Source organism: Pezoporus flaviventris, unplaced genomic scaffold, assembly GCF_033815535.1.
Source record: "Pezoporus flaviventris isolate CSIRO_AGI_PZ_B2104156 unplaced genomic scaffold, CSIRO_AGI_Pfla_v1 ptg000070l, whole genome shotgun sequence".
NCBI lineage: Eukaryota > Metazoa > Chordata > Aves > Psittaciformes > Psittacidae > Pezoporus > Pezoporus flaviventris.
In genome coordinates this window covers 920,012-944,371 of record NW_026892618.1, presented here as the reverse complement: position 1 = coordinate 944,371, position 24,360 = coordinate 920,012, and positions in this window count along the sequence as shown.

Below are 24,360 nucleotides of genomic sequence, written 5' to 3'. Positions count from 1 at the left end.
TTCACTGATTCTCTGAGAAAACAACCTGTTTAATTCTATAACATCCATGGAGATCAAAAACTTAACTGAGGCTGCCTGACCATCCCCATCTTCATCATTGCACCGGAGGCTGGTCAGGGGATCCCTAGAGCTTGCCACAGACTTACAGCCTCTGCACAAACTTAAATCTCTTACAGACTGATTGCTGAGGGGGACTTGTTACATCCATCAGTAGGATAGATGTAGCTTTGGAAGTTAGATAGGAGCAATTTTCTCAAAGGAACCCATGCAATTGCACAGGGCTTCAGTATGTCAGTCGAAAAAGGTGGAGGCAGAATGATATAAGGAATATTTTAGCTACTCAACAGGGCAGGAAAATTATTGTGCGAACAGAAAAGGAGTGTGCACAGCCTGCACTGAATGCTATTATTCCATATTTTTCTGAAACCCTGCATTTCTGTCACTCTATCATGCCTAGATGGTTATTTTCCTAATAAATATGTACCTCCAGTGTGGATTCTGTAATACCCTGTGAAAAGTTTGTAGTGCCAGCTCCATTGACAGCAGATAAGGTCTTAAAGTATCACCTTAAAGATTAAAGTGGACATTAAACTAAGGCCTTACAATGTAAATGCTGCTGCTTTTTGGTCATTGACTGAACTAGAGAGCACAGGGGAGAGTGTATTTCAGGTTAATATGAAATATATTTGGTTGATTGTTTTTTGCAGGGGAAGTGGAAAAACTGCATATGGTGATCAAGTGAAAGCTGCCATCCAAACCCCATGTTTTTCAACTTTTAAAATTACATGTAAGTGTCAAAACATTTAGAATATGTCAAAACAAAAACATTTGGGTTTTTTAAATAATTTTTTTTAGGATAAAACAATTTAATAAATTCAGCTCTAATCCACAGAACACTGATGAATTGGGGTTTACATCACCTAATGAGTAAACAGTTCCAGCAGGAGTTGTTACTCTGCTGTCATGTATGTCCCAGGCACAGCTGGGGTCACCATGCTCTTGATGCTCAGCACAGACTTAGACACTTCATTCAGGCAGGATTTTACTTGAGTCACTTCATTTCTGGCAGTGCTTTTTACAGCCCAGCCTCAACCTTTGGCGTCTTTTCGTGTTCACCGCTACAGACATCTTTATCATGGGCAACCTGACTTCTCTTCTGCTCAGGTGGGTCATTTCATCACTTGCCCTATTCAATAGAGACCACCCACCTCCATCCTCTATTTCTGCTTGGGAGGGTACAGCTACAAGCTCTGTCAGTGTGTAATCTCCTGCAGCATGTACAAAACCTCCATGATGGCTAAAAACCTGAACCTTTTGGCAAGACGCCTGCAAGGCTGAGTGTAGGGAGAGGTAGAGAAAAGTACAGTGACCACTAGATGGCTTTCTCTGGCAAACCTATGCCTTCTGCTGTAGGATGACTTTCTTCTACCATTGTATTTTTCACCTTATGATTTCATCTTAACATGGGGGGGGGAAGCAGCAGAATTAGTTTAACGACCCTTTCCATGGGAAAGACCACCCTGAAGTTTCACAGCACTTTTCTGTCTTCCTTCAGTGACCTGCATGCAAGTGAAAGCTTCCCCGGTATTTCCTTCAGGAAATCTTCCAGTCAGCCTAGAAATATTTTTACACTCTCCTGACAGCCAGACAGCTGATATAATGACAACCTGGATGCAATATGCTGCATCTTAATACCTCCTCTCCTGAATACCTTACCCAGCTCTACCTCCTCCCCTTCACATGATCAGCCTGTAAAATTAGATTAGACAAATTGCATACATGTGGCTATAATTATCAGACCTCAGTGAAAGAACAGGAAGGATTTTAGTCCATTCAAAAATAGTCAGGTAACTGTTGTGAAAAACACTGCAATAAAGGCAAAGACAACAGGATCTTCCCAGAGCAGCTTTATCTGTCACTCCACTCTCAAAACATGGCAACCACACTTCCTACTGCAGCTGGCTCTGCTGCAGCCTCACAGCTCTTCCCAGCAGTCAAAACATTTGCCTGTGTCATGATCACCTTTTTCCTTGATTAATACCATTTCATTTACCCTGATGTCTGCTCTGTTTTCCTTTTGGCTCAGCCAAATGCAGTTGTCAGAGTTCCAATCCTCTCAAGTCCAGGAGAAAAAGGGCAGAAAAATGAATGTCTCCTCTGTACCAACATCTCGCCAGTGTTACTGTTGGCAATGATACATACATAGATTCAAAAATAGGTAAATAATATACAATTTAAGAAAAAGTACTGCAATGGGAAAATGCTGCAGACAGAGATAACTTTGGAGAGAAAAGGGAAAGGATTGCAGTATTGTTAATACCTTACCTCCTCTACATGGTATTTATTCAATCTTTCTTGTCTTAAAGCCTAAAATAGTAATTTTTAAAGATTAAAGGGAACAACTACTTTTGCAAGTAGGCAGAAACCCCATAAACTGTGGAATCTAAAGTACTAAAATGTTAAATGAAGAAAAATACAAGCTTCTCAGTTCTACAAAGTTTACTTAATACTTTACATTAGCTAAAATGACTAATGGAGGTGACCCAGGTAACTCAGCTGAACCAAACTTCCTCCTGAGGTCAGGTATAGACACTAGACCCATGTAATTTCTGCTGTCTGTAGGCAAACACTTTTAGCTACATGTGCTATTAAAATGTGTACTGTAATAGCAGGCAAGCGACCCAAAATGGAGATGAGAATGACAGAAGATAGGAAAATTGCATACCATTTCAACTGTTTCGTTGCATCTTTCTTATCACAAGGGATGACAAGATTTTAAAAGGCTGATTCCTGCTGCTGCTACTCCCATTTTCACAATCTGATGCTCCACCCTCTCACCTAATTTCAGCTGTTTCAGCAGAGATATGCCAGTTTCCACCTGCTATGATTTGGCCCAATAGGATTATTGCCCAACAAGACAGACAGTCTGGAGGATCAGGCTGTACTGGTATAAAATAAAGGAGCAATAACAACTTGGGTAACTTCCAGGCAATAAATCCCCTCTACCAGACAGTATTCATCCAGATAGTCTCAGTACACTAAAAACAGAATATCTGAAGGTACCAGCTGATACCAGAGTCTCTTGGGCCTTAACCTTGTAGGGGCTTCCCATGAGGAATTACCTGAACTTGTGCATTGAAGTGGAACAGCTTGTATGTCCTGTTACGAAACTATGAAAAATCACTGCAGAGGCATTGTGGAAGTGTTATGGAGAAAAAAATTACCCAAAATAATAGATAGGAACAGACAATGGACCCTAGTAAAACTGTGGCCCTGTATACCTTTCTGGTAGTGACAATGGTTTAAGTTTCCCCAGTCCCCATTTCTGTCCTTGTGCCTTTACTTGAGTAGTGAAGGTAGATACATCCAGACTCCAAAAACAAACCAAGGAGCCACTCCTACTAAAGCACTCAGGTTTTTGGCAGGTTATTTTCAACTTGGATCAGTTCCCCTATCCAGGGCACTTTACAGCACAGACTTTTTTTGCTGGCAGGTCTGAAGCAGAATGTAGGGGCAGAAAGGAGCTGCTTGTGTGCAGGGAGAATGTAGTGTTTGGTAAATTGGTCCCAAGATTTCTTTGAGCAAATGCATTAATCAGTAAAGGAGACATGGCTAGTAAAGGTACTAGGATCTCACAAACAGCTTTTTCAAAGCTGCTCAAAAGATGATTTATCAGATGAATATTAACTATTTATAGGTAAAGACACAACAAGATTTGAATGACAGAAATTATAAAAAAATAGAAAATTAACAAGACTAAAAAGGTTATCCCAGCATTTGTTAGATGATCAGCATGCTTCCTCTGTGGAAGACCACTTGCATTTATTTCATGTGATGTGTTCCTTTACTGCCAAAGGATTAAAGCAGGGAAATCTTTGGTCTCTAACAGCATATTTAACATTTACTGCTGACTATCCCAATTTTTAAGAAGGCTGTCTCTGGCTCGTACTTCCCAGCGTTCCTCAGTGCCTCTTGTTCTTGCAGCCGCCGCACTGAGCAGACTGAAGTAGATACCCAAGCTTCATCCAGCCGTTCGAATTGCTGGCATCTGCTCTGTAATGTGCAGCTTTTCAGTATGATAATAAGCAATTAGCCAGGCATTTATGAACATGGAGAATGGGAGATTTGTACATAGTGCAAGATTTTCTGCTGAATGCACCAATAAATACTACAAGGATAATAACAGGCCAGGTACCTGAATCACCAAATGTTTTAAACTGCAGCAGAAAGGGAGAGGTCATTGAGTTAAGTAAATTATCAACCACTATTTGATTGCCCGGAAGTTAACAAGCAGCACAATGATGTTTATTCACCTCTCCAGATTTACATAAACATCAACGATCTTAGGCTAACTTCGCTTCATGGCTCAGATGGAAAGCTTAAGCATAAAAACTTCATTATATACTATAAAAACAGCAGAAAAAAAAACCCTAATACTTAAAGCAAGCCAAAGACATTATTCTGTTTGCTATGCCCATCCCAACAAAGTGTTCTTTAATCAGAGCACTGCCAGCCAAGGCCACTTCTTGACATTTTCCAGGCTGAAACAACTTTTATCCCCCTGGTTTCAACATTTTACAGAGAAGGAAATTCAGGCCTGGAGGTGCAAGAGCTCAAAGGCTGGCTAACCAGTATTTCCTTTCTGTACGTGTACTTAGTATCTGATGGGTGAGTGGAGTTCCTTAAGGCAACAGCAGGTGACCAGCCTGTCTCCCAGGGACTACAGACATAGGGCAGAAACACTAGCATAGGTTCCAAGAGCAGAGGATCATTTCCGTACAGCATGTCCCACAGGTCACTAGCTGTTCTGAGAACACTGCAAGGAGCAAAACAACTCCTAAAACAGCAGCACAGCACTGAAGCTGCCAGGTGCTTCCTAGGATGCAAACTCACTTGCCTACCACCAACCAAGGATTCTCCATACCTCTGTGCCTCTCTCAGTACAGACATGACTACAGTCCCTCAAGAAAAAACAAAACCCCATGTGATTTCACTCCCAAAATAACATTTGCAAGCCCGTGCCATTTCCACTGTTTAACCTACATCCAAGATGTGGAAGCCAAAATCAGATAAAGAATTCAAATACTGCTCCACAGCAGGGAGAGATAGTGCCACCACCTTGCTCCTACTCGCTGCTTTCACTTGCTAGGGACATAAGGCTTCTCTACAAGGTCACACTGGATGCTGTAGTTCATGTTTTTCCATATGTCCAATAAATCCTTTCCAAAGCTGTCCCATGAGGGAATAAGGGTTATCCCCATCCCTTGGTCTTACATACCAACCTAGTGTCTGCCCTGGCTAAAGACACAGGTTGTTTAAGTGAGCCCTTGTTACACAGCAACCCAAAGAAACTTGGATGCCCTCTAGATTTTGTACTGCTGGTCCAGGTTTTTTGCTACATGCAAGACTTACCAGGAAGGCTTTTGTCCTTTCTGGTCACTAGTGAAAAGGAGCAATGACCATACAAAACTAATCATATTACACCTGGTTACTTATTCTTCAAATTTTTAGTCAAATCAAGGACTATGCGAGATCTGTTTGATGAGCTAAGCTCAGCATAAACTTTGGTTTACTATATTCATATCCATAGAGTTACATTCTGCATAAATTGAAAGCCTAATTTCAATGTTGCTTTTTTTTTTCTTCTGGAATTCATGTTATTTTAACCAGCCAATAGCTTACATACTGTGTGTAGGTGTCAAGGTGTTGATAGTGGGGCAGGCTTCAGGGGCAGCCCCTGTGAGAAGAGGGCAGGGGCTGCCCCATGCCACACATGGCCGGTTCCAGCTGATTCCATAACAGACCCACCACAGCACTTAGCTAAGGCCAACCACCAAGCTGGTGGCATCTCTCTGAAAACACGTATAAGTTTATGGCTGAGCAGGTATTTCCAAAGGGATTGCAGCCCACAGAGAACCCACATGGAACAAAGGAAAAGAACTAAGAGGAAGGAGCAGCAGAGAAACCACTCCGCAAACCCCCTCATATCCTTTGTACCACTCATCTCCCTGTTGAAAAGGCCGAGTGACCTCCAGCAATTACAAGGGCAGAAGGGGAGCCTGGAGTGAAACTGAGCCTGGAAAAGTGGGAGAAAGGTTTTTCACTAAGGGTTTTAGTGCTTGGGGTTGCTTTTAGTTTTTGTTCCCCAACATCCAAATCAATAATTAAAATACATTTAAGTTGGCAATAAATTAATTTCTCCATGTTGAGCCTGTTTTGCCTGCAATGGTAACTAGTGGTAAGCAACATCCCTCTCTATCTCCATCCATGAGCTTTCTTGATCTCATTGTTTTCTTCCTCCATCCTGCTAATGCAGCAAGGGAACAGGTGAGCAGCTGTGTGGGAGCTTGATTGCTGGCCAGAGATGATGTGCCAAACCTAGCTCCCCTCCCTTTTTTCTTCTCCATTATTAGTACATTTTGCTCACTTTTTCATTGCCCTGGAGTTTCTTTGGTGCTCAAGATGTATTAAAACCTATTAAGTTGAAACATCACTTCAGAAATCCTGGGCAAAAGGTATTTCTACTGGAATTTACATCCCCTCAGAACAGAATAACTGAAGTGTGAGAACTGCTGGTGCAGTTTTACTTCTCATGCTGATGCCAGCGTTCCTTATCCCAGCAGAAAAAGAACATCTTCTCTTACACCTGAAACCACAGAAACTCTTATAAAATCTCAACACTGATGGAAAGACTATTTAGGTTCATTTTAGGTGGGTTTAGAAACTGGCACATAACTCCATGGCTGCTTGTTCCTGGGGTTTCTCCCTGCCTCTAACCATAGCATAAACCAATGAAGTGATAGGGGGCTAATCTTCATGCTACTAATACATGTATATGCATACACACACGTGAACGTAAGAACTAGTACATTTCTTCTAATGATAAAGCATGAACTTCTCATGTTCCTAGTGAAAAAAATTGTCCTAAACAGCATATTAAATCCTCCATTACTATGACTGCAACTAGAAAAATATATATTAATGCACCAAATTTCAAACTGACTGGCAGAAAGCATGTGCTTAAGTGGATCGAGGATGCCAGATCCAGGTGTTAAATAATTCCGGCACAAGGCCATATTGACATTGCAAATGCTACATCAGTAAACACAAAACCTCCAGTCACAGAACTTCAATTAAGGCAATAATTATGATTGATTTATAAAAAGATATTAGTGTACAACAAAACAGAACAACCAAGAGGAAGTGCTGAGACAGCAGCTCTGCTGGCTGTTGGCAGGGCATGTCAGCAAAGAGGAAAGCGCCCTCAAGTCCTAGACAATGTTATTGTGTGATTGAAGTGTAGCAAATGAGTAAAAATAACTATTCTGAAATAGAGAAGCTGCTATGTAAGAGACTGATGCATTAGATTTACTGGATGAGAGTGTGGGGTTTGGTGTGTGATCATCTACCAGACAGTCCAATAGGTGAATGAGGAGGAGGCCAGTTATTGGACATAGTCACAATGGAAGCAGTAGCACTGACTGGGGCACATACTCCTCCAGTTGCCGAATTACTATTAAAAGCAGCGAGAATATTTTGTAACTGTGATTAAGTGCAAATGCTTCATATCTTATTTTGGAAACAAAGCTGTTTTAATTTCTTCCAAATGAAGTTATTTCAAGTTCGCATGCATTTATGAGGAAGATGCCAATATGAACAAAACCTGTCCTTTTTAAAAAAGAGCTTTGTACTGTTGTTTCATTTAAGTGATTTTGACACTGCTGTGGCACATGATGAAGCTGATCTTTTAAAGGTATTTGGAGAAATTTGTTCTTAGATGGCCAGCCTCTTTCCTGTCTTTAGGTCATACCACAGCATTGATTTTTGAAACTAGAAGTCAATTGAGAACTTAAAAAAAATATAAATCAATGCTACAATAAGGCTTGAGAGCTGCTATCTTTCCAAACGTTTTCTCAGATAGTCAGTGCACCCGTTAGAGTCTATAAACTCAGCCTCTTTCACATAAACTAACAAGAAGATAAATTTGTTAATAAACTGTAAATCCTGCTCAGTTTCCTTCAGGTCAGCTCTGCAAGGGCTCATCTGTTCACTCAATTCATGCCTTACACCTTTCCTCCCATGATATTTCCTCGCCCCTCTCTAACATGGGACCAAAGCCGGGTTGATCGTCAGTATCTCTGAACCCTTCGCAGTCTGATCAATGCTTATTTAACAAGGTACCACATTTGAGGCCATGATCACCGACTTGCTAATGGCTGTGACAGACCTGGAAGGCAAAACATGGCAAAAAAAGAGAAAAAAAAAAAAGCTGGTTTTAGAATTTTATTCCCACAGTGAATCCCGTTTTCAAGTGTGTCTTCAAAGTAAAGCCCTAAAGACAAAGGGTGCTGTAGGGTTTCATCACCCATAAAAGTTACTCCAGTACAAAATTTTATTTAAGATACAACTTGAGTATTTTGGTGGCTATAGCCACAGCTGCCAGAATCACATGATCATGAAAGATTCCCAGTTTGTATTTCCTAACTTAAATTCACATCTTCCCATGCAATTGTTGTTGGTAAGCTTGAAACTAAGTTCCAAAAGCTTAAAATTTGTGAGACAAAAAGGCAGGGTTTTTTTGTTTGTAAACAAAACAGTAATTTCACTTCAAGTACTTTCAAAATTGCATTGTTTCTAGTTGAAGAGTACAATCTAAAAGTTTTGGGGAAAATTGATTGGAACCCCACTATCTCAGTTTGAGTGGGATACAGCATGAATAGTTATTTGTTGATTACTCAGCATTTTGAGATACTTGGGGCTGTAAGAATGTAGCATGTGTTTTGCAACAGCTCCTCTTACTTCCATTCTCATAGTGCAACTCTCATTCTAAGAGTGCTCTTACACTACACGGCTGAAAGAACTTGGAAGTGTAAATGAAAGTTTCCTCATTTTAACGTCCCACAGCAAGTGGACATGAACATCGTCTGTCCCACTCTTGTCAAAAAGGTTTGAGACTAAGGGTGAGAAGTCCCATATTTACCAATGGTTCAGGCTACAAGTTCTCTCCCGAATAAAATTCAAAATAATATTTTTAACATTAAAACTCCTGCATAGGTTGTGACCTGGCTGTTGGGAAAAACAGCCACACCAGCTGAACCTACTGATGCAAAGGGGTCTTCATACTTCTGGTATGGTAAGAAAACATCAATTTAAGAATTTGTAGTATAATCACACTATTTAAATAGAGCCACTGCAAGAGCTGTGCTTCCTGAGTCCATATGCATGGCATATTTTAAGTTGCTTGAACAGCCATCAGGTTGGTTAGTTAACTCTACTGCATGGTCACGCAGGACACATTCTTGAACACCATCACAAGACAATAGGACAAGCATACACTCAAGGTCCAGCTGGGCTTTTTCAAGTCCTCTTCTGAGTTCCATTCCTGCATTTTTTATCACTTCTGACAACTAAGCTATCTGGCTTAAAGCTAGTGTATGCATCACTACCCATGGTGTTCCTGCCCCTTTGACCTCTGCATAGCTCCACTCTGATCCCTTTAAATTATAAACACTAGCAAAAAAAAACAAAATAATATATTTCTTTTAAAATATATCACAGATTTAGCTCCAGAGTGCCTCAGCAGTCATCTCCGACTCCAGTAACTGCAAAACATAGATCTGTGCAGGAAGAGTGTGACTATCTTGGCTCACTAAAGGGAGCTCTGAGTGAAATACTGAAATACCTTATGAAGGCAGCCCAGGTGTCTTGCACTCTAGTAGCAAGAAGCAAGTAGAGATGGCTTAATAAATCACCTCTGTGGGATCTGAGAAGCAATCATAATCAGCCTGTTTTGAATAACGTCCTGAAATGACAGGAGTGTCATAGGAGAAGGATTCACATACAAAAACGCTTTATGTAACTTGCTTTTTTCTCTGGTAAATGGAATGCTCCAGAGTGTGAAAAGGGGAGTCATTAAGGCTCACTGGATATTTAAGAGACACCTCTAGCATCAATGTAACTGCACTGCCTCTCTGTCAATGGAGTGATTTCTGTTCAAGCTGTTAAATCCTTCTCTGATCTGCCAGCTAGGGAGGGGGTTCAGAGCTCTTTTGTCTCCAGCAGTTTAACTTAATTCCACTGATGTCTCACAGTTTATCAACTACCACCTCTGATCTGATCACTCGGATGAGCGATCAGAGCAGAGTCATCTAATTTGTACCAAGAGCGGGGACAAAGCAAAAGAGATTCTTGCAGAGTCCTTAGTACACAGAAGCTATATCACTAGTGCAAAAAATAGTTCCACCATTATTCAGATGCAGGGTCACCAGGGCTCAAGACTGGACTTTAACTTTGCATTCATGCTTCAGATATCTTTTAGTTTTTAAATCTAATATTGTTAGAAGAGATGGCAGCGGTTGCTGATGCACAAGTGCATCAACTCAGAGTAGTAACCATGGTTATCAGTCAAGTTTCCGAATCCCAGCACTCAAAGGGAAACCTGGAAGTTGAAGAACAAGCTGTCACACTGCCATAGGCTCAACTACAAATAGCTCACTTGCCACCCCCAAATTTAACCCAATACAAGGTTCTTCATCTAATAACCTGGGAAGATTACACCTGTGGCTCATGAGAGGGCTCCAAGAGCCCACTCCCAAGAAGAACAGAGCAAGTCTGACAAGGGACACAGCTACAATGCTGATAGACCTTGTTGCCGCTAAGATACTTAATATAACTAGAGAGTGATTTTTACAGAGGAGAGCTGCTAATATCCAACTCAGTAGAAAAACACTGCAAAACTGAGCTACACAGAGCCCCCTTCCTGTTGGTATCTGCCAAGATTAGTCCCTGTCCAAGATTCATGAGTTTTATAATAAAAGAAAAGGCAGCTTCACTATGACAGGGGTTTGAATAATTAAATTTGATTTTGTTTTGCTAACTGGCCACGTTTCTATCACACTCTGTGGATACAGAAATACATACAAAGCGTCAAGTCAAGCATATGTGCCAATTCAGCCAACATCTCATACACAACTTAAGAGCTACCCAATTAAGAGCAGTCCTAATGTAAGCGTTATCATCTTTGTTACCATTATTGTCACAATAGTCCTTGACCTAAACCAGATTGAAATCACTAAATTAATTTGTTACGGAAAGCCACTAATACACCACAGAGTGGTTTGGGTTGGAAAGGACCTTAAAGATCATCTAGTTCCAATCCCATGTCCCTGCCACGGGCAGGAACATCTTCCCCTAGACCATGTCACCCAAGTCTCTGTCCCACCTGGCCTTGAACACTGCCAGGGATGGAGCTTTCACCGGTTCTTTGGGTAAACAGTTCCAGTGCCTCAGCACCCTTATAGTAAAGGACTTTGTCCTTATATCTAACCTAAACTTCCCCTATTTAAGTTTTAACTCATTACGCCTTGTCCTATTGCTAAAGTTTCTGATGAAGAGTCCCTCTCCAGCATCCTTGTAAGCCCTTTTCAGATACTGGAAGGCTGCTATGAGTTCTCCACGCAGCCTTCTCTTCTCCAGGATGAACAGCCCCAACTTTATCAGCTTGTCTTTATACAGGAAGCGCTCAGGTCCCCTGATCATCCTTGTGGCCTCCTCTGGACTTGTTCCAACAGTTCCATGTCCTTTTTATGTTGAGGACACCAGAACTGCACACAATACTGCAAGTGAGGTCTCACAAGAGCAGAGCAGAGGGGCAGGATCACCTCCTTCTACCTGCTGGTCACGCTCCTTTTGACGCAGCCCAGGATATGGTTGAATTTCTTGGCTGCGAGCACACACTGAAGCCAGCTCATGTTCATTTTCTCATCGACCAACACCCCCAAGGCCTTCTCCACAGGGCTGCTCTGAATCTCTTCTCTGCCCAACCTGTAGCTGTGCCTGGGATTGCTCCCACCCAGGTGTAGGACCTTGTACTTGTCATGGTTAAACTTCATGAGGTTGGCATCAGCCCACCTCACAAGCGTGTCAAGGTCCCTCTGGATGGCATTCCCTCCCTCCAGCATACCAGCCGAACCATGCAGCTTGGTGTCATCGGCAAACTTGCTGAGGGCGCACTCAATCCCACTGTCCATGTCAGCAACAAAGATGACGAACAGGATCTGTCCCAACACCAACCCCTGAGGGACACCACTAGTTACTGACCTCCGTTTGGACACTGAACCACTGACTGCAACTCCCTACGTGTGAGCATCCAGCCAATTCTTTATCCACTAGGTGGTCCTTCCATCACACTGATGTCTCTCCAGTTTAGAGGCACAGATGTCATGCGGGACAGTGTTGAACACTTTAAGTTTTCTACCTGAGTCCAGGTAGACAACGTCAACTACAGCTTTGCCCCTGTCCATCAGTTCTGTAGCCCCATCATAGAAGGCCACCAAGTTGGGCAGGCAGGATTTCCCCTTAGTGAAGCCATGCTGGCTGTCACCAAGCACCTTGTTGTTTTTCATATGCCTTAGCATGCCTTCCATGAGAATGTGCTCCATGTGCCAGGCACAGAGGTGAGACTGACTGGTCTGTAGTTCCCTGGGTCATCCATTTTCCCCTTCTTGAAAATGTCAAGTAACTTTTCCAGTCATCCAGAACTTCACCTGACTGCTATGATTTTTCAAATATGGTGGACAGTGGCTTAATTACTTCATCTACCTGCTCCTTCAGGACTTGTGGATGGATTTCATCGAGTCCCATGGACTTGTGCACATTCAGGTTCCTTAAATGATCTCAAAACTGATCCTCTCCTACACTGGGTCTAAGGTCTTCTTTCTAATAGTGTCTGCATTTGCTTTTTAAGCATGGCCAGAACTGGTGAAGACTGAGGCAAAGAACTCATTGAGAACCTCAGCCTTCTCCAAATCCAGGGTAGCCAGTTCTCCCGATAGCTTTTGGAGAGGGCCCACATTATTCCTAGCCTGTCTTTTGTTTGCGACATACCTATAGAAGCCCTTCTGTTATCTCTGACATCCCTGGTCAGACTCAGCTCTAACTGGGTCTTAGCTTTCCTGACCTGGTTCCTAGCTTCCCAGACAATGTACCTGTAACATGCTATAACAGCTATCAGTTACTGCCAACCACTGTGGGTGCCCCCCCAGCCACAGATCATCTCCTGCTATCCCAGGCACATATATGCTAACAGATCACATTCTTCACACCATGCAACATACCTATGAATCTCCCCTGGCCCATCCATGGCTCGGCAAGGAAATAGAAATTAACACATTCTGGTAATCTTCCCTTCTCCTGGTCTCCATCAAATGATTGCTATCCTACCTTACAGGTCAAGCAGTATTTAAACCTTCAACATGAAGGACAGGGCTCCCATTTGCTCTATTAGGGAACAGGACTTCACCTTCTAGCTTCAACTTCAACAAGCCATTTGATTCACTAGTAGAAATGACTTTTACTGTCAGCTGTAGTACCTCAGCAGTAGTTGCTAACATGCCTTCCCCCCTGCCACTATTTCAATGCTGCACACATTTGCCCTTGTATGTGTCACTGCTGTGTTTTTGGAAGAGCAAACTGAAACTTTAATTAAAGAGGTTGCTGCTTCTTCCCCCTCCCCCCTTCTCCCACTTCCTTTTCTAATGTTCCAAGGCTTGCTTGCACTAATCACCGTTGAGATCTGTTAGTTTATAGAACTGTATTTTAAGATTCATGCTTTTGGAGGTCATTTGACTCATTTATACATCCACAGGGATGGCCTGATTTGCTCAGCTCAGCTTCACAGCTTTCATTTACAGCAGGGCTGCTTAATCGGCTTTGATGAGATCATGAAAAGAGACAAAGCAGAAAACGTACAACGTTACAGATGGAGAGATAGAGAAGTTTCTGCTGGAATGAATCAGAAAGAGCTGACTGCTGCCTGCAGTTCCTGCCCTGGCTTTATTATGATTTAATGTCCCAAAGACTTTTTATTTCCACTACCTTCCAGGCCACTGCCACCTTATGGCCACAGGAAGCTGTTTCACTGGGAGAAATATATGTACTGCTGCCCCTTAGCATTTAGGGAGCTGACGGCATGTTAGACTGCACATTTTCCAAGGCACTCAAACCCTTCATTCTGAGGAACATCTTTATAACAAGTATTTGCAAAGCATTGAAAATGGGTTTTTTAAATAGACTTTAAAAAGCCAACACAGATATTAGTGCATGTGCTTGTGCTATAATCACACCATCGGGATTTCATTAAACTAGAAAGGCTGAGAAAGTTGTTAGAATGAAGAACTAGGTTTTTTTCCCCGATTTTTCAGTCAAAGAAAGAATAAGCAAGAAACAGAAAATAGAAAAAGAATATTCTTATTTTGAACAACTTGGCCACAACTCATTAAACGTTAAAGCAAAGGCAGTGGTGGGCAGGAACCACATCCATTTTACGTCAGAATTAAGAGTATACCTGCAGGTACAGGTTAAGTGTCACCTTTGCCAAAAGAAATAAATACCCACCTGTCTCCCTCAGATGGTTATAGAGTTCCCCTTGCAATATCACCTGAGGGCCCTACAATTTTAACATGTTCATCCACTGCACACATCAGTGACGTGAGATAATGCTATTATCCCAGTTTCATAAACACAGAACTGAGGCACAAAAGCAAAATCCTGATCTGTATTGCTGGAGCTAAGTAATTAAGTTAAATGAATGAGACATCTCTTTTCCCACTCAGTTGTTATACTGGATATTGGAAGACTCAGGGAGCTGACACTAGGAGTGTGGCAAGAGCCCAGGTGAGCAGATAAAGCTGCATAATGCGCACCTCTTTGCAAAACCCGCTCTGGCAATCACACCTGGTGAGGGGGCTTGTTGTGAGGTTCAGTTCACTGCTACACACGCCAAATATTTCTATTTGAGCTCCTTCTGACTCATTTCAGGGACTCCCATGGCCTGTAGCAGTTCCATACAGGGAACTACTGCTCCCCACAGGGAGAGAGGCGACAAAAACAGCATCAAGCACTTCACATCCACCTCTGCAAGCAGGACCAAAAGCTAATTTGGGCAAGAGTGGCTGAGTCCAAACTAGCAAAGGTTGGCAAAGCAGCGTGTTGTTGTCTGGGTGAGCTTTCCTGAAAATAGAATTCCCAACTCAACAGACAGTACTACTCAAACCCAGCAGAAGCTTTGGTGGTGGTGGCATTTAACACCAAACAAGTTTAAGGTAATTTTTGTACATGATCTTTATTTTCCATTACTTTGTGTGTCCTAATTCTACATCGAGACAGGAAAAGAAATGTAAGCAGACTTATTGAGAGCAGCCCTGAGGAGACTTGGGAGAGTTAGTTGACAAAAAACTCAACATGAGCCAGCAGTGTGTACTCACAGCCCAGACCCCAACCATATCCTGGGCTGCATCAAAAGGAGCATGAACAGCATGTCGAAGGAGGCAATTCCCCCCCCCCCACCATGGCTCTCCTGAGACCCCACCTGCAGTACTGCATCCAGCTCTGGGGCCCTCAACACAGAACATTAACAGACTTGTTTGAGCAAGTCCATAGGAGGGTCACGAAGATGATCAGAGGGCTGGAGCACCTCTCCTATGGAGATAGGCTGAGAGACATGGGCTTATTCTGCCTGGAGAAGAGAAGGCTCCAAAGAGACCTTAGAGCAGCCTTCCAGTAACTAAAGGGGGCCTACAAGAAATCTGGAGAGGGACTTTTTACAAAAGGCCTGCAGAGATAGAACAAGGGGGGAATGGATTTAAACGGACAAAGTAGAGATTTAGATTAGACATTAGGAAGAAATTCTTTACTATGAGAGCGGTGAGGCACTGGCACAGGTTGCCCAGAGAAGCTGTGGTGGTCACATCCCTAGCAATGCTTACGGCCAGGTTGGGCAGGACTTTGAGCAACCTGGTCTAGTGGAAGGTGTCCCTGCCCATGGCAGGGGGATTGGAACTGGATGATCTTTAAAGTCCTTTCCAACTCAAACCATTCTATGATTATTGTGCCATTATTAAACTAGAGGTAGAAAAGATCACATTCTCTGACCTCTAGAGCAGCTTGTCAGCTGGAAACATGCATGCAGTTTGCAGAGTCATCAAAGTTTTTGGGTGTCTATTAATCCTAACTATTTCACACATACAACTAAAGGTAACCAACAAAAATATAAACACATTTGCATTTACAGGGAGCTATTAATTGCATCATGGATACAGTCAGTTTATCAGCATAAGTAGGTAAATAGATTGCATGGCTTTGTGGCTACTATTCCAACACAGATTTCTCAAGTCAACTGTGTGCTTACAGAAATCTGTTTATCATCTCTTAATCCTTAAATAAAAAAAAACAAAAAAACAAAGCTAATAGCATCTTAACAGGAAGCCTACATTAGATACAATCCACAGCCACGCATTAACCTAGCAGCATTTACAGGTTGTCAACAGAATTGTTTATAAGCAAGAGAAACTGAGGGCTAGCTCTTATTCTGGTCAGCACCTTAATTATTCTAGCACCTCGATGGATAAAGAAACAACAGTCTTTGGCCTGGTCTGCCTGCGTGCTCAATAAAACCCAAATAGTAACTGCAAGGTCTGTGGTCCAGCACGCACTGATTTCCCTTGGAAAGTTTAGGTGAGAAAGTCCTTTCTTGGTTGTTTATTTCTCTGCTGTACGATATCACCCACCAGAGTACCCAGTGGTTCCTATTTTGGCATTTAAGGGAGTGACCAAGTGTTCAAAGTAACTTGGGACTGTCAGGATTGAGCTGTGAGGCCACGTAGCCAAAGAAACAGGGATGTTCTAGAATTGAATTTGATGAACTCTCTTCACTGAAAACCAATTCCCTCCTCTGTCTGCTACGCAGTATAATATTGACACAGTACAGCAAAGAATCAGATCCATCACACACAGCCACTCAGAGCAGTTCTACACACAGGTTTTGTGTATGTATACCTACTTTGGGATGTAATTTCTTTTCAAAGGTGTTATCACACCAGTACAGTCACTGTTCTAAGAGAAATGCAGTTAACACAGTATTAAGGCAATTTACACCAACATACCACTTATTCTTTGTCTCTCCTATATGGAAATTAACAATAGTTATAAGGAACACTTCCACTAGCACACCCCTATCAACAACAAAAGGTCTGTAGGCAACATTGTAATAGGAATTACCTGGCTGTTTAGTCACTTGAGGGTCCCAGAGAGAGGTCCTGAGTGAAGCTAATACAACAGATGATCCCACACACAACATCCTTAGTCAGAAATTAACACACTGCCTCACCTGCTACCAGTTAGGCTCTATAAGGGCTTCCTAATTTGCCTCTGGCTAAACTCACCTGAGTCAGCCTAAACAGCTTAATCTGGTTGATCAACCTGATTTTGCTTGAAGCATTAGGGATAGCTGAATTCGATCAAGGTATCTATTCTCCCCTAACAGAGGTCCTACTGGAGGCATGTTGTCTGATGCCTCAGCCCATAGAAATGATGCCTCAGCCATGGAGAGCCTCTCATAAACTGAGTGCTACAAAAGTCTAATCAGACACGCCATGCTGTGCCCAGGATCACTGCATTCAGCTCCTTCACCTTCTTTCTGAAAGTTACCAATAATGAAGCAAATATTTGAAGCAAAACTGCCAAATTGCTATTTCCCTGCCGTCTGAATGGGTTATTTCAGATAAATCTCCACCCCAGAAAGTACGTGCTTGTTGGCATCGTTAACAGGACAATTTGACAGGAAATTTGACAGAGGAAATTTCTGACAATAGTTTTCACAACCAGGAAGTCCTAAGAACATTCTGGGGAAAAAACAAAAACAAACAAAATAAATAAATGGAAAAAGAAAAAAGCATTAAATAACAAGAGCTCTTCCGTTCACCATCCTACATACTGGGCCAATGCAAACCTCATACAGCCTTTCCTGTTGCCTGTTGAACACATTGGGATTCCTCTTTATTACCCAAGATTTGAGTGAAGTCAAAACCCTTAAAGAAGTGACAATCTACAACATTTTTTTGCATAGATGTTTGTTAACTTTTTGGCTGTTTTGCTGTTTGTGATGTGGTCATTGCGGTTACGTTCTTCTGTTAGAAACTGTCATCCTGGTCACTTTAATTGAGCATCTGATTTTGAAGTCTGTCAAGGATTTAAATGTTTCTGAATCTCTGCTAAGGAAGAAGTGAAAATGCATGTGATGGTATTTTCCAAACAGATATGGGCTCCAGTGTCTTTGGATAGCCTCTAAGTTCCTGCTGTCCTTGTGCGGCTGTGATGCTGACACAGCCCCTGCTATCGTGGTATTGGCTTGACCTTCTCTCACCCAAACAGGCTCCACAGAAAATAGTGACACCTGTAGCTGTTACTCAAAAACATGTCCACAACGTAAGGGCTGAGCAGCAGTATCACCCTTCTTTTCTAATTACAACCACTCAGTATTTGGAAGTACCAATGACGTACAAAACCATGCGTGCAAAAAAAAACAACCCAGGTTTAGCTTTCTATTCTGAACTAGAAGCGACCTTTCCAATCTTCTACAGGAGTGCCATTAGTGTTACACTTCTGTTCACTCTCACTCCCCATGGATATTTTTTTTTGTCCCTATGCCAGGTAAAGTGGAAAGATTGCAGAAAAAAAAAGCCTGCTCCTGCCTCAGGCAAGTCTTTAACTTAACAGCCCTCACAGAGGTGAATAATCAAACCCTTATTTAGAGTGAAAATGCCACTCATTTAACAGAGAAGTTTTGATAGAAAGCGTGAGATTTCACCAGCCCTGATCTCATACTGTCTTCCTTGCCTTGAAGTGCCAGCATGTGAGCTGGTCCTAGTCCCCATCTTTCTCATGAACCCCATGAAGAAACATCACCGCTTATACATATGTACAAACCCACATACACATATGCATTAACATATATATCCACACATATAGCTAGCATGTCTAACTTAGTATAAGGACATTACTCAGAAACCTGCTGCCTACAAGCTAGGCACTGTAACTCAGAGATCAGAAAGAGCCTGTAGTCAAACAGAAAGGGAATGTCACAGCTCATGAGGGCTGGGTAAACAGCCTAATGAATGGGTCCCCTTTTCCACCTGAGCGGGCAGACCTGGCTGGTAAGCTCAAAGAACATCACCCTGTCCTGTGACCACAGGAGGTCAGGTTGAGGACAATGTGCTATTTGGGCAGCTGAACAGCTTGGTCCAGTTGCTTCTGAAAATTAAACCCAAGAAAAACAACTAACACAAAAAATCTCAAGTCTTTGAAGGAGAAAAAGGAATGAGTGGTGAGAAGAAGACTTTACCTTGGTTTCCCAGAGAATATATTTATACTGTCCCTAGGTGGTACATGTCTTTGAATAACATGAGGCATGGTGCTTTGTCAGAAACCTGCTCCTGAGAGCATCCACACCCATCAGAGGACAGCAAGTTCAGTCGACAGAGACCAGAATACTCAAAGGAGCTGCAAGCTGCCTCTCCATCTCCTTTGCTGTCTGGCCTACCACAGCATGTTCCCAGAGAGGGAGGCTGGAAGTAGACTGAGCAGCCTGAGCACGGTAACTGCGAGCCAGAAGGAAGGATTTTGACCTGCAAAGAGGAGCCTTTCAAAGATGGGGGCCAAAGCAGCTTCTCAGTTTCTGGTATAAAGGCACAAAAAAGAACTGTACCCATGCTGGGGAGGGTCCCTTCAAAACCCATACAAAATCCCTGCAAAGTAAGGTAATCAAGATGATGGAAGTGCCATGCAATGGCAGTGAAAGATGAAAAGGGTTTCTTAGCTCTGAATAAGCACAGTGTAAACTGAGTGGGAGTCAGGGAGCACTTTGGTGCTGAGAGCACATATGAGGGTCTGCGACTTGAAAATGGGGGCTTCACTGCAACGTGTAGGTTGTTGTGGTTTAAACCCAGCCTGCAACGAAGTACCACACAGCTGCTTGCTCACTCCCCTTTCCCGACGCAGGAAGGATAGGGAAGAGAATAGGAAGAAGGTAAAACCTGTGGGTTAAGAACAGTTTAGTAAGTGAAATAAAGTAAAATGTAAGGGTAATAGAAATAATCCCAACAATAACAATATTGATAATAATAATGGGGAACAACAAAAAAGAAGGAGAAATGAAAATTCAGAAAACACAAGTGATGTACGATACAATTGCTCACCACCCGCTGACCAGGACCTAGCCTGAGCCAGGTAACTTCCCCAGTTTCCGTACTGGGCATGATGTCCTGTGGTATGGAATACACCTTTGGCTAGTTTGGGTCAGTTGTCCTGTCGCTGCTCCTTCCCAGCTTCCCGTGCCCCTCCTCATTGGCAGAGCATGAGACTGAAAAGTCGTTGATCAGAGTAAGCGCTACTTAGCAACAACTAAAACATCAGTGTGTTATCAGCACTGTTCTTAGACTGAAGCCAAAACACAGCACTGCACCAGCTACTAGGAAGAAAGTTAACTCTATCCCAGCTGAAACTAGGACATAGGGTTACACGTCCACAGGACAAAAAAGCGGTTTCCTTCATCCTTCGCAGCTGGCGGTCACATTTTAGAGTTTGTCCACATAGTGTAACTCTGTGTTCATTACTTACTAAAAACTCCTTTTCACATATTTTGCCACCAGCGCTCAAAGTCTGTAATTACCCAGTTTCACCGTTCCCTGTCTCCCTTTGCCTGCAACTGCAGTGCAAGGGAGAGTGGATGGATTGCAGCTATCTTTAAGTGAACTGGAAGCACACAGCTAAGCAAACAAGAACTTTGAAAGACATGGGAGAAAGACATGATCTGAATGTTCAGTGTCATTATTTGCTTTTAATTACATATTGCTTCCTACCAGCTGTTTGGCACGCAGCACTTGTTGTTTTAACGCTGCTAGAATAAAGGGTCTTTTAGCTGTTATGATGCCATTGCTTGGCCCTAATTACAGTTATTAGCAAAGACCAGAACTTGACACAGGCTATATGGCATGGCTGTGCTGTGAAACACCTTCGGACTAATGGTGTCTGCAATACTCCTAATATTTTTCCAGGATACATCCTTTTTCATTTGCATTACAAAGACTATAAAGTACTTATACATGACATCTCTAAATCCTTTATAATGCATCATGTCAAACAGCCCATTTAGTAGAGACTCTGTGGTATAAAGTAGCACAATACACTGAAGTTGCTATGCTAAATTGTGTCAAAAGATCTGCTTTTTTAATTCCCCCATAATCTTATGGATGGAAATAGCACATTGTAGCAGTTCAGAAGCTGTTCCAGCATGGCATGTCAAATGTTACTGCAGCAGTATTTTGACGGTGAGTCATCATGCAAGACAATGAATTGAGACAAATATTGATGTGCCACAAAGTTTTCTTTCTTTTTTTTTTTTTTTCCATTTCTCTCTTTCTAAAATCACCATGGTGGAGAAAGGAAATAAAGTGAGTGGGAGCAAAGTGCAAAGTACAGTTTGGAAGCAGCTGACCTGCCATTAACAAAATTGAGAAAAATTACAGACGCATTAAGGCTGTGACTTGCAGCAAGTAAATGAAGAAGAGTTCCCACTGAGACGCCCTCTCCTTCTGCCAAAGCCTTGCGCTTACACAGCATCTGCACCAGCGTGGGAGAGTAAGCTGAAAGTAACAGAGCAGCTTTAATGCAGGATTTCCTCACCACTGGCAAGCCAAGAGAGACCTTTGACATCACTTTTGGACTATTCCCTGCATGTAACCTATAAGATTTGGCTGAAGAGCTGGGACAGGCTTCTGATGAAGACACTGAACCAGGGCGCAGGAGCACCAGGCTTAGCTCCCAGTTCTCTCACTGGACTGGGCCTATTTCAAGGCAGTGTCTGGACTGGAAGCATGCTTTCACCCTGTATCTAGAAAAAACACAAATGAGCAGAAACATAGCACTCCAGCCAAGAGTCTAAAGGGACAAGAAAGTGAATGTAGGCAGCAACCTAATCACCTGGAGAAAAGATTCAGGATAAAAATCTTTGCTTCCTTCACAGGAAACTCGTTTTTTAATAATAACAATAATTGTAGATTATCACAGTTGAAGCTGGTTATGCAACTGGCAAACATATTCACATGTTAAGACTCAGTTCACATGTAGGCAAAAAAATAGAGTTGGTTTAGTGAATCCACTTATTTGACAAGTATACAGATTTCAGTGTTTTGTATGCATCTCCTAGCAGCAAAGAGAATAAACTAATGTCCTTCAACTTTGTCGTGGTTTAAGCCCAGCCAGCAACCCAGAACCATGCAGCTGCTTGCTCACTCCCCGCCTTCTTCCTCCCCAGGTTCCTGGAGGGATGGGGAGGAGAATCAAAAGAATGTAACTCCCACAGGTTGAGATAAGAACAGTCCAGTAACAAAGGTATAACACAAATCACTACTGCTACCACCAATAATAATAATAATAAGGGAAATAGCAAGGGAAGAGAATAAAACTGCTCACCACCTGCCGACTGACACCCAGCCCGACCTGAGCAGCGATCTAGCCCTTCCGGGTAACTGCCCCCAGTTTATATAGTGGGCATGATGGGCTGTGGTATGGAATACCTCTTTGTTCAGTTTGGGTCAGGTGTCCTGTCTGTGCTTCCTCCTGGCTTCCCCTCCTCCCTGGCAGAGCATGAGACTCACAAAGTCCTTGGTCAGAGTAAACATTACTGAGCAGCAGCTAAAAACATCGGTGTTATCAGCTCTGTTCCCAGGCTGAAAGTCAAAAACACAGCACTGCACCAGCTACTAAGAAGGAGAAAAATGACTGCTACTACTGAACCCAGGACAACCTTATCTACTTTAAATAAGAACAGGACTACTCTGGCTTATATGATATATCTGTCTGAAGATATATCTTGGGTTTCAGGCAAAACCCAAGCTAGTTAGAGAACTACCTTCAAAGGGAAAGCAGAAAATCAGGAGTGACGGCAACATGCGCAGTGTACCATCAACCAACACTTCACATCCAGTTTCTCTTCTGCTTCTCTGCCCTCCTTTTCTTCAGCAGAAGATAATCATTGCCTGTTTCTAGCTGGTACAGTCAAGTCTGTGCCAAATGAAAGCTATCTAATTATATTTGTTGGCATGCAAATACAGCCTCCTATTGCTTAAGTAGGTTTTAAAAATACAGTCATGCTAGTAATTAATATATGCTATGAAGTGAGATAAAAGCCATATGACAGAGAAGCTTGTGCTTATTACATGTCATATGCATTACTGGCACACAAATCTGAATCCTGACCTCCACAGCCAGGTTTCTAAATGGCTTGTGAAAGTAAGCAATCAGCTACTGAGTCCACTTTCACCACAAGGAAAGACAGTTAAATTAAGCTGAAATACATGAGCAGTGGGCTAAGCATGTGCACACAGTCAGTGACTGGTATTCAGCTGACATGCAGCTATTATTTAGTAACTTGCTTGTGTCTTTGAAGACCTCTCTGGAAATACATGACGAACTTAGATTTGGGGTCAAAGCCCCTTTAACAAAAGTATCTACTTGGATGGGAAGAAGCTTCTTTTGAGAGGCCGTCAAAGAATTGGGCAGTGATACAGCACTGTTATTGCATGAATGGCAGTAGGGTGGCATCATGGTTATGTTTTGCAGTGTGTCCCTGATCTAATGGCAAATTGGAAGACCTGACTGCAAGCTTTTTTTTTTTCATCACATAGAACTTCCCTTTCCGTACCAGGACTGGGCTTGCCCAAGCAATTAGCTTTCTATGGCATTAATTGCTGATTCTGAACTTGAGCGTGTCTTGGGTTTAGCAGTAGCAGTCAATTTTATTCCTTAGTAGCTGGTGCAGTGCTGTGTTTTGACTTTCAGCCTGGGAACAGAGATGATAACACTGATGTTTACTCTTACCAAGGACTTTGCGAGTCTCATGTTCTCCCAGGGAGGAGGGGAGGCTGGGAGGAAGCAGGGACAGGACACCTGACCCAAGCTAGGCAAAGAGGTATTCCATACCACAGCACGTCATGCCCAGAATGTAACTGGGAGTTACCTGAAAGGGCACGCTCTTCTCGGTCGGGCTCGTTTCAGCGGGTGGTATCGTATTCTCTCCCCTTGTTATTTCCCTTACCATTATTATCATTGGTGGTAGCAGTAGTGATTTGTGTTATACCTTAGTTACTGGACTGTTCTTATCTCAACACATAGGAGTTACATTCTCTCAATTCTCCTCCCCATTCCTGCAGGGGTAGGGGAAGGAAAGAAGGGGTGGGGGGGGGGGGGGAGGTGTAGAAACTGTGTGGCTGACTGGGTTTAAACCACGACAGAGAGCAACATATTTGTACTTAGCAATTGCTAAAATAGAATACATCTTACAGTATTCACTCACGATAACTTACACTGCTGCCCAGAGCAACAACAGCTTGATGATCTTGTCCATCAGTATCCATCATGCTAGCGCTGACATTATCTGTAGACATGGCATCCATATCTTACTTAATTACAATGCACTATATGATGTAAGCCAAATTTTTCAAGTCATCTGAAATATCACCCAGAATG